This window comes from Oryctolagus cuniculus, chromosome 12, assembly GCF_051225735.1.
Source record: "Oryctolagus cuniculus isolate XC-2025 breed Fujian yellow rabbit chromosome 12, ASM5122573v1, whole genome shotgun sequence".
NCBI classification, from domain to species: Eukaryota; Metazoa; Chordata; class Mammalia; order Lagomorpha; family Leporidae; genus Oryctolagus; species Oryctolagus cuniculus.
This window is the reverse complement of record NC_142878.1, coordinates 88,939,967-88,950,927: the sequence shown is the minus strand read 5'-3', so window position 1 is coordinate 88,950,927 and position 10,961 is coordinate 88,939,967.

Below are 10,961 nucleotides of genomic sequence, written 5' to 3'. Positions count from 1 at the left end.
GGTCCTTGAGCTAGGGCCAAGTGCATAGCTATGGCCTCGAGGCTCCTGAGTCGGGGTGCCTAGGGCGTGGGAGAAATTCACACCAGTGCACAGGGTAGGCTGTGCTATGGGCTTTTGGCGTTCACACTTGGTGAAAGAACAAGCAAAAACTGCTTAACAAACCAGCCAAGTGATAACTGCAGATGGTGAAATACGTTCTGGGAAAGACAAGCTTGCCAACAAAACAAGCAGAGAAACTAGGCCTGAAGCAGTGATCCACTATGCAGACAGCACCGAAAGAGATGGAAAACCCCTTGACGTCAGGTTCAGGAATGTATAAAGATCTAAACAGTAGCAATGGCTGGGTCTGCGTCAAGGCCCTGCAACATGACCCAGAGAGTCAGACTGCTGCCTGCCAGCATCCCAGATTGGCACCAGTTCAAGTCCTGTGTGCTCTACTTTCAATTCAGCTTCCTGCTGGTGTGCCTGGGAACAGTGGACGATGGCCCGAATGCTTGGACCCCTTCCATTCATGTTGGAGACCCAGATGGAATTCCAGGCTCCTGGCTTTGGCCTGGCCCAGCCCTAGCTGTTGCAGCCACTTGGGCAATGCAATGGAAGTGCAAGATTTAGGAAAGGGGGTTGAGGATACTGAATACCTCAAGCCTAACAAAGGGCCATGGCCCACCTCCACGGGATGGTCACACTTTCCACCATCCGTGAGTGCTGGCTCAGAATAAGCTGAACATGCTATATTACACCATCTTACCCACCTACCGCTCAGAAGTCAAACTGGAGCTCACCAGAGTGCCCGTGTCTCCTGTGAGTTCAGAGAGCTGTCAGGCTGGCCACAAGTACAGCACTCTTGTGGGCAACACGTGAAGCTGACCGAGGGAGCGGCTGGCCTTGGGAAAGAAGCTCAGTCTCCTGAACTCTGTGGAGCTTCAACATTAGCGAGGGGGAAAAGGAACGAGCTGAAAATTGCACAGTAGAGGAATAGCCTAGCAGAAAGCAATCTGCCCTGTCGTTTAGTTAATGGCATTGAAGGCATTCAACTCCTGTTGGAAAGGCTTTGGGAAGCTGGCGGTTTTATTTTATCATTGGAACAAAACCAGGTCTGCAGTGAAAGACAGCTCTCAGTAGACACCGTCATCTGGTCCTGGCTGCTCTGTGTCACAGAGGTTTCCTACCCTATCCAAAACTTCAAGAAATAAAACCATTTGCATGTCGCCGCCCCCCATCATCCATCTGCATGCTCACGGACGGGCCACATGCCTGCATGCATCTGTGCACACACAAGTTCATAGTTCTTTCACCAGTTCCCTTTCTGTCTGGTGGGGTTTGGTTTAATTCAGACACAGATGAAGGAGGCCTTTCAAACGTTCATGGAAAATGTGTATTATGAAAAAACTAGATGGTTTGCAAATTTTTTTGCACCAAAATAAGCAGATTTTAATTCCATTTTTCCATAAACTTTTTGAAGTCTCCTCATATTAAGGGGTTTTTCTGAAGTGAATATTCTGGGGTCAGTGTTGTGGTAAGCAGGTTAAGCCACCACCTGCGACACAGTACCCCATAGCAGAGTGCTGACTGGAATCCTGGCTGCTCCACCTGGGAGACCTGGATGGAGTTCCAGGCTCCAGGCTTTGGCCTGGCCCAGCCCCAGCTATTGCAGCCATTTGGGGAGTGAACTAATGGATGGGAAGATTGATCTCTCTGCCTCTCTCTCTCTCTCTCACTGCCTTGCAAATAATAATCTTAACAAAAAAGATAACGTGTTTATTCTATGTCTTTTAGCAGCCTAGCCACTACACAGGAATAAAAAAGGCAAGGAGTGAAGAAGAAGTGTCAGAAAAAAGAATACAACTACCACAGATGTATAAAAAATGTATTTATTTTAAAGGAAGTTTTAGAAAAGATTCATGTGATGACCATACATGGCTGGGCTCCTAACTAGATTTGAGCTAAGAATGTTGATAAGATAAAATGCAAAAGCAGCAAAATAATATACTCTCTCTACTATCCAAAAATCAAGTTGCTAATTAAAAATGCACAGCAAGAAAGAAGATCATGTTTCTCTCTCCACCTCTATTGAAAATAAGAAAACAAAAGGAAAACTTCTTAAAAAAAAAAAAGATTTATCTGAAAGGCAGAGTGACATAGAGAGAGAAGGAGAAACAGAAATAGACAGAAAGAAATCTTCCATCTGCTACTTCACTCTCCAAATGGTGAAAGCCTTGACTGCTGTGGCCAGGATCCAAGAACTCCATCCATTTCTCCCATGTGTGTGGCAGGGGCCCAAGCATTTGGGCCATTTTATGCTGCTTTCCCAGGCACATTAGCAGGGAGCTGGACTCAAGGGGACTTGAACCAGCACTCCAAACTGGAGTGCCAGCTTAATCCACAGCACCACAACATCAGCCCCAAAAGTAAAATTTCTTGCAAGCCAGTTGTCATGAATGAAGCCGTAAATTGCAAATCCTGTTAAATTATGAGTTTTCTACTGTGGAGTTCCACTTTGTCTGTTTTGATAGCTCTTAGCCACATGTAGCTATGGAAATTCTTAAAATATATTACAATTTAAAGTTCAGTTTCTTAGTTGCATAGGCCACAGTTCCTGTGCTCAGTAGCCACATGGTTAGTGTTTTCTGCACTGGACGGTGCCAAAGACAACATTCCTATCATTTCAGAGAGGTCTACTGGGTCTCACTGCTGTGGGGCTGTTTAAGACGGTACACACCTCTCTCTCATTCATCCATCAGCCGTCCACTCTCTCTCTCTCCCTCCCTATTTTATTTCCTTGTTTTAAGAATGGAGAATAAAGTTTCCCAGTAGTTTTTGAATTGGGCAGGGTTTGGTGGTGGGGGGATATATATAGCCAGAAAAACGAATCAAGTACTGATTCACATTGCAGCATGGATGAACCTTGACAACATGCTAAATGAAAAGGCCAGACACAAGAGGCCCACAAATCATATGATTCCATTTAAGTGAAATTTCCAGAATAAGCAAATCCAAAGAGAAAGTAGGTTAGTGGTTGCTAGGGGTGGAGGGAGAGGGAAATGTGCAGTGGCTGCTAATGTGGATGGTTTTTTTTTTTTTTTTTTTTGAGGTGATAAGAATGTACTGGAATTACATGCATAGTGATGGTGGTTGTACAACCTTGTGAATATAATAAAAAAAACCAGTTATATGCTTTAAAAAGAAGAATTTCATGGTATGTGCATAATATCCAAGCAAAAAATAATTGCATGGTATTATTTGAGTTGATTACTAGGTATCAGCATATCTTAAATACTTTGTGTGGAACAGTTTATTCTCATGTTGAGAGCCAGTTATAAGGTGGCCAGACAGGTGGTCTAAAGGATATTTACGATAAGTGTAGATGATCAGAGATGGAAATCAAAAATTGCAAATAGCTATAGAAAACTTCTAGACCCCAAGCATTCATCAGTAGAACTCCCAAGAACCCTTGAACCCCAACTGGAAGAACATTTCCAAAGACAAAGCCTGGCCAGGGGCACGTTGGGATTTATAAGTTCCATGGCTAAACCTTGGTGACATAAACACATTATTCCCTGTACTTAACTTGAGCATGTGCTCTATGGGAATAGACACCCATAAGCCCCATCATGAGATGAAAGTGGAGTGTGGGATCCGGAGATCTAGCACGGAAGACCCTCAGAGGCACGCCCCCTACTGGGGCCTCACTTGGGTCATGGATTGATGACCCCTGACTTAGACCCTAAGACCTTCCAGAACGGTCCCTAGTGATGGAATAAAGATGGATGCTCTAACTCAAAGCACAGAGGAAGGCCAGTGGGCATTTATGTGAGCCAGGGGGTTTCTCACGTGGTCTGTCTGAGCATGGGCAAAAGGCAGGGAGCACAGGGTAAGGGTTATGGTTGGATTTTATTTAATTGGAGGGTGGTTCTCTCTACTCTTTGATATTTTGTTTCTTCACCTAGAAAAATAAATCAGAGACTATTCCATCTCTTGAAGTGGTTGTTCAGATCAGTTGAGTTCATAGAACTTTTATGGAGCTCCTATTCTTTGTGTACTAGACATTGGGCTTGTCTGGGAGGAAATCCATGCAGCCTCTTCCCTAAGGGAGCTCAGGATCTGGGCGGGGCGGGGGGTGATACTTTTGTCCCTAGTGTTATGGAGAGAAACTTGATGTTGAAAGAACTGTGAAAAACATTGAGTGCCATAAAATACATGGTAATAATATACCTCAGCTAGTCAATATGGTCTGATTCCTGGCTCTGGAGTCCTTAATAAGACTACTTTTGTTGAATGCAACATTTAGGCAGTTATTGACTATCATTTACCTGGGTAAATGTTTCCCATAGGAAACAGTGAGTTCAGTTACTACCCAGGTAAATGATATTCATAAGGTATTTTCATATTATGCCCACTAGGTGTCTCGTTATTTTGCAAGAAAATGGAAAAGCACAATGTTTTCCACCTGTGTCACACCAGTCAGCTATAGTCCAAGATTTATTTATTTGAAAGCCAGAGTGACACAGGGAGAGGCAGGAGACAGGGATCTTGCATTCGCCTTTTCACTCCCCAAATGGCCGCAGCAACCAGATCTGGGTCAGGCTGAAGCCAGGATCCAGAAACTCAATCTGGGTCTCGCACATAGGTGGCAGGGGCCCAAGTACTTGGGCCATCTTCATCTGGCTTCCCAGGTGCATTAGCAAGGAGTTGGATTGGAAACAGAGCCACCAGGACATGACCCAACACTCCCCATATGGATGCCGACATTCCAAGTGGTGGCTTAACCCACCCGTTATGCTACAATGCCAGCCCCAGCTAAAGTATAAACATCTGACTCACTTAGTTAAAATCTCAGCCCCATTCAAACAACCACTGTGTAAAATACCAGTAGTTCCTGCCGCCTTTTTTTTTTTTTTTTTTTTTTTTTTTTTTTTTTTGACAGGCAGAGTGGACAGTGAGAGAGAGAGACAGAGAGAAAGGTCTTCCTTTGCCGTTGGTTCACCCTCCAATGGCCGCTGTGGCCGGCACACTGAGGCTGGCACACCACGCTGATCCGATGGCAGGAGCCAGGTACTTCTCCTGGTCTCCCATGGGGTGCAGGGCCCAAGCACCTGGGCCATCCTCCACTGCACTCCTGGGCCACAGCAGAGAGCTGGCCTGGAAGAGGGGCAACCAGGACAGAATCCGGTGCCCCGACCGGGACTAGAACCCGGTGTGCTGACGCCGCAAGGCGGAGGATTAGCCTATTGAGCCACGGCACCAGCCAAGTTCCTGCCTTCTTGAAAAGGAGGGGAAGAGGATGTGTTTGTGGATTGTTTTTCTCTTTCTCATAATCCAAGTACTGAACCTGCAAACTGTTCTATTAGGAAAGCCAGAACTATGAAGATGAAGTAGGAATTGTCCAGAACATGAGCACTAAGATCTTTAAAAAAAAAAAAAAAAGATTTATTTTTATTTATTTGAAAGAGTTACAAAGAGAGGTAGAAACAGACAAAGAAAGGTCTCCCATCCTCTGGTTCACTCTCCAGAGCTGAGCCAATCCAGGAGCTTCTGGGTCTCTCACATGGGTGTGGCTGCAGGGGACCAAGGACTTGAGCCGTCCTCTGCTGCTTTCCCAGGTGCATTAGCAGGGACCTGGATCAAAAGTGGAGCAACTGGGACTCGAACCGGTGCCCATACAGAATTCTGGCACTGCAAGTTGAGGCTTTCACCTACTGTGCCACAGCGCTGGCCCCAAGCACTAGGATCTTAAGCACAACAGTACTGGATCCCCAGTGGTCCATAAATGTCAATCAAAGGAGACATTGACAACACAGTCCAGCTTCTCTTTTTTGCATTGTGGATTTCAGGTTTGTAAATGATGCACAACCACTTTTCTTGATATTTTTCACCAATGATATGCATAGCTTTCCATGAAATGTCTTAGTTGGAGTTCAAAACCCTTTGCCTATGAGTGACAACAGAGAGGATGGCACCAGGTAACAAAGAAGAGACTGAACGCCTTCAAACATCTATCACGACTTTGAGAGCCCATCCCATCAGGGTTCGCATTCTACTACTGGCTATGTAAACTGCTAGGGCCTTTCTGCAGTGAGTTTGGCAGTCTGCAGGCAAGAATGTGCTTTAAAAGTTTGTACAACTTAACCTTATCAGGACTATCAGGATCTCCAAAGAAAAGGGATTAAACCCAGGGTGGTTCAAGTGAACAGACTTTAATCAAGGAACTACTTAAGCCAAGTGTGCTGGGTTAAAGGAGTAATCAAGGAATGCTGAGGCTCCGAGAAGAGCAGTGGGAAGCATCCGCCACTCCCAAGGCTAAAGGGACAAAGAGAGGAATTTTTATGGCCTCCAGTAAGAGGGAACCATGGAGGAGTCACCATCAATAAGGGAGCTGGGCTGGGGGTGGGGAGGGACGCACAGCTCCTGCCTCAAGGCAAGACAGGGGTGAGCAGGGACTGTCCAGCGCCTCTCATTCTAAGCCCTCTGAACTTTTCCTGAGGGTCACCCCACTGACTGAATCCCAAATGGCAAGGGATTCTGGAGGTGCAATCTACAAAGACAGGGAACAGGGGGTGGGCGTTTGGCCCGGCAGTTCAGACACAGGTTGGGATGCTGTGTCCCACATCCAAGTGCCAGGTTTCAGTTTCCAGCTTGGGCATCCTGCCAATGCAGACCTGGGAAGGGGTGGTGATGGATTAGCAATGGGATCCTTGCCACCCATGTGGGAGACCTGGATCAAGTTTCTGGCTCCCAGGATTGCTCCAGCCTGGCCTTTGCCCCAGCCACTGCAGGCCTTTGGGAAGAGAAACAGTAGAGGGGAGCGGTCTCTGTCTCTCTGTAAAAAGTCTTATTGATTTTCATTTTATTTCAAAGGCAGAAAGACAAAGACAGACATAGATCTTCCATCCACTGGTTCACTCCCCTTATGCTTGCAACAATCAGAGCTGGACCAGGGCAAAGCCAGGGGCTGTGAACTTGAGCCAGCAACACAACGACTTGTGCTGTCACCCACTGCCTTCCAGGGGTGTGCATTAGCAGGAAGCTGGAATCAGAAGTGGAGAGCCCTGACTTGAACCTAGACACTTGGATATGGGATGTGGGCATCCCTGGTGGCACCTTAGCCACTGAGCCAAATGTCTATCCCTGTATCTCTATCTCTGCTTCTCAAAAACAAACAAAAGCCATGAAGCAGAATGAAAACAGGCAGAGAATATGGTTGGAGTGGAGGGGAGGGGAGCATAGGAGAGAATAATAAATAACACAATCCTATAATTCCATTTCTAGAGTATATCCTAGAGACATAATTAATGATGGAAGCAAGGAATTACATGCAAGGATGCTCTTCAAAATCACATATAATAGTGGAAAATTAAAGAAAACAAGATAATTTTCCATAGTAGAATAATAAATAAATTCTAGTTTGGAAAAATCATTATGCTATTATAAACATTTTTGAAGAACTTATAATGACATGTAGAGGTGCTTACAATAAAATGCTAACTGGAGAAAAATAGAAATCCAATGGTATGCACTGTGCTAACCCAATTCCATGCACACCTATATGCAAAGGGGAAAACACCTAAAAATGTTGACAGTATTTATCTTAAATGATGGCATTGCATTTTTGTTTTTTTCTTCATAACTATCAATGATTTCCTCACATACACACTAAGCATGATACTTTTGTGTTTGGGGGAAAGCAAACAATGTCAAAAAAGAGTGTCCATCCCATGAAAAATGGAATCTGTTCAATATAAAATATGAATAAAGAACACCAGAGTTGTTTAAGCAAATTAAAATCAGTGACAAGAAAGGTGAAGCTCAAGCTTTGTTTATTTGATATCTGGACAAAAAGTGAAATGACTATCATTCAATTTCTACATTATATCAAACACCCATATATTTTAGATGATTTTGATTATTTAAAAAAAATTTTAAAGATTTTTTATTTATTTATTTGATAGGTAGAGTTACAGACAGTGAGAGGGAGAGACAGAGAGAAAGGTCTTCCTTCCATTGGTTCACCCCCCAAAATGGCCGCCACAGCCGGAGCTATGCTGATCCGAAGCCAGGAGCCAGGTGCTTCTTCCCAGTCTCCCACGCAGATGCAGGTGCCCAAGCACCTGGACCATCCTCCACTGCCTTCCCAGGCCACAGCAGAGAGCTGGACTAGAAGAGGAGCAACCGAGACTAGAACCTGGCGCCCATATGGGATTCCGGCGCCGAAGGTGGAAGATTAGCCAAGTGAGCCACGGCACCAGCCCTATTTAAAAATTTTTATTTATTTATTTACAAGGGAGGGAGAGAAGGTGGGAAAGGACGGGGAGAGAGAGGAAGAGACAAAGATCTTCCATCCACTGGTTCACTCCCCGGATATCTACAACACTAGGACTCAGCCAGAAATTCAGTCTGTGTCTCCTACATGGGCGGCAGAGATCCACGTATTTGAGTCACTGCCTGATGCCTCCCATGGTATGCATTAGCAAGTAGCCAGAATGGGAACAGAACCAGGACTCTGAATCCAGGCACTGCACATGGATGTAGGCATCCCAAGTGCTGTTCCAAATATCCGCCCTGATTTTGATTCTTGACTACATTTTTAACTCTTCGTTTGAATGACAAGTCTCATATCAATTCAGCTGCAGTTAGACTAATTCTTTTTTTTTTTTTTTTTTTTTTTTTTTTGACAGGCAGGAGTGGACAGTGAGAGAGAGAGACAGAGAGAAAGGTCTTCCTTTGCCGTTGGTTCACCCTCCAATGGCCGCCATGGCCGGCACGCTGATCCGAAGGCAGGAGCCAGGTGCTTATCCTGGTCTCCCATGGGGTGCAGGGCCCAAGCACCTGGGCCATCCTCCACTGCACTCCCTGGCCACAGCAGAGAGCTGGCCTGGAAGAGGGGCAACCGGGACAGAATCTGGTGCCCCGACCGGGACTAGAACCTGGTGTGCCGGCGCCGCAAGGCGGAGGATTAGCCTAGTGAGCCGCGGCGACGGCCTAACTCTTATTTTCAACTCTAGAACATCCATGAAATTTCTAAAATTTGAAATCGATTCCTTATATTGAAATAATAATGTTCTCTTCATTAAATTTTATAGTTTGATGTTCGGTTTTATTTAGTCTATATTTTAATTAATTCACAAAGCCATACATAAATACATTCTTATTTTAAAGATTCAAGCATGATGTAACCCCATTTGTCTATTTTTGCTTTTATTGCCTATGCTTCTGAGGTCTTCTCTAAGAAGCCTTTGCCTACATTAATGTCTTGCAGCATTTCCTCTAGGTTTCCCTCTGGTAGTTCGATGGTTTCAGGTCTTAGGTTTAGATTCTTGATCCATTGTGAGTTGATTTTCGTATACGGTGCAAGGCAGGGGTCTTGTTTCATACTTCTGCCTGTGGACATCCAATTTTACCAAGGAATGGGAAATCACCAAGGAATGATTTTAGCTCATTTGTCAAAGGTTAGTTGGTTGTAGAGGCGTGGATTAGTTTCTGGGGTTTCTACTTTGTTCCATTGGTCCTCATACTAGTATTAGGCTGTTTTGATCACAACAGTCCTGTAGCAGATCTTAAAATCTGGTGTTTGTGATGCTTCCAGCTTATTATTATTATTATTATTATTAAGATTGCTTTGGCTATTCAGGTTCTCTCATTTCCATATGAATTTTAGGATTATTTTTTTCTAGATATGAGAAAAATGCCTTTGGTATTTTGATTGGAATCACGTTGAATCTATAAATTGAACTACATGAAATCTGTTCTGTTTATATTAATAAAAATGTATTTTAAAAAATTCAAGAATACAGAGCATGCAAAAATCTCTCTTGGCCACTTGCTAACTTGGGCTCCTCTCCCTAGGCAACCTGTCTAACATAACCCTTAAGACATTTTCCTATCATTTACATGCATATATATGAAAATGTATGTGTATAGAATTGTATAGTTTTGGGGGGCTGGGAAACTAGCACAGCAGGTTAGGCTGCTGCCTGTGACACTGGCATCCCATATGAGCACCCATTTGTGTCCAGCTCCTCCACTTCCAATTCAACTCCCTGCTAGTATTCCTGGGAAAGCAGTAGAAAATGGCCAAGTACTTGGGCCCCTGCCATCCTTGTGGGAAATCTGGATGGAGTTTCAAGCTCCTGGCTTAAGCCTGGCCCAGACCTGGCTGTTGCAGCCATCTAGGGCATGAACCAGCATCTGGAAGATTTGTCTCTTTCTGTCTCTCGGCCTTTCAAATAAATAAATCTTAAAGCAAAATGTAGTTTTCTTATTCACTTATAAGTTAACAATATTGTTCTATTGTATAAACTGTTCTGCAGTTCACTTCTTTCTCTGAAACTCCATTCCTTGTAATGGTTACAGGTTTCCACGGTTTGCAGTTTATCTTCCTGTTGATGGTTATTTAGGTTTAAGTATCTGCTACTTGAGACAAAGGTGCAGAGAAAACCCTCGCATGTGTCTCATGTGCATTTGTGTGAGCATTATTTCTCTAAGGGAGCTATGGAAAGATGGAATTTCTGGTTTGAAAAGTATGCGCACTTAAAATATTACTTGGTATTGTCCATCAGCCTTCCATAAAGCTTCATCAACTTACACTTCCAATAAAAAATGAAAAGATGCCAAGCCTCACTTATAATCAGGAAAACGAAGATTAAAATAACAACAGGACACCAGTTTTTTCTTTTACTCATTAGATTCACAAATCTGAAAAGATTGATAATACAAAATATGAGGAGACATAAAACATTTGTCCTTATGTAAAAATTCATTTTACAACTAGAATCTACACATTAGGGAGCATTCCTTGGAGACTTAGTAAAAGTGATTATGCCAGCTGATTGTGATAAATAAATAAAAGACATTTCTATAACAGGATCATTGGTTTTTAGGTGTGCTAACAGCTGCGCTGCTGAAAACGTGCTCACTCAGAACATTTTTTCTTTAAAGGAGGAGTTACATAGAAAAGGAGAGACAGA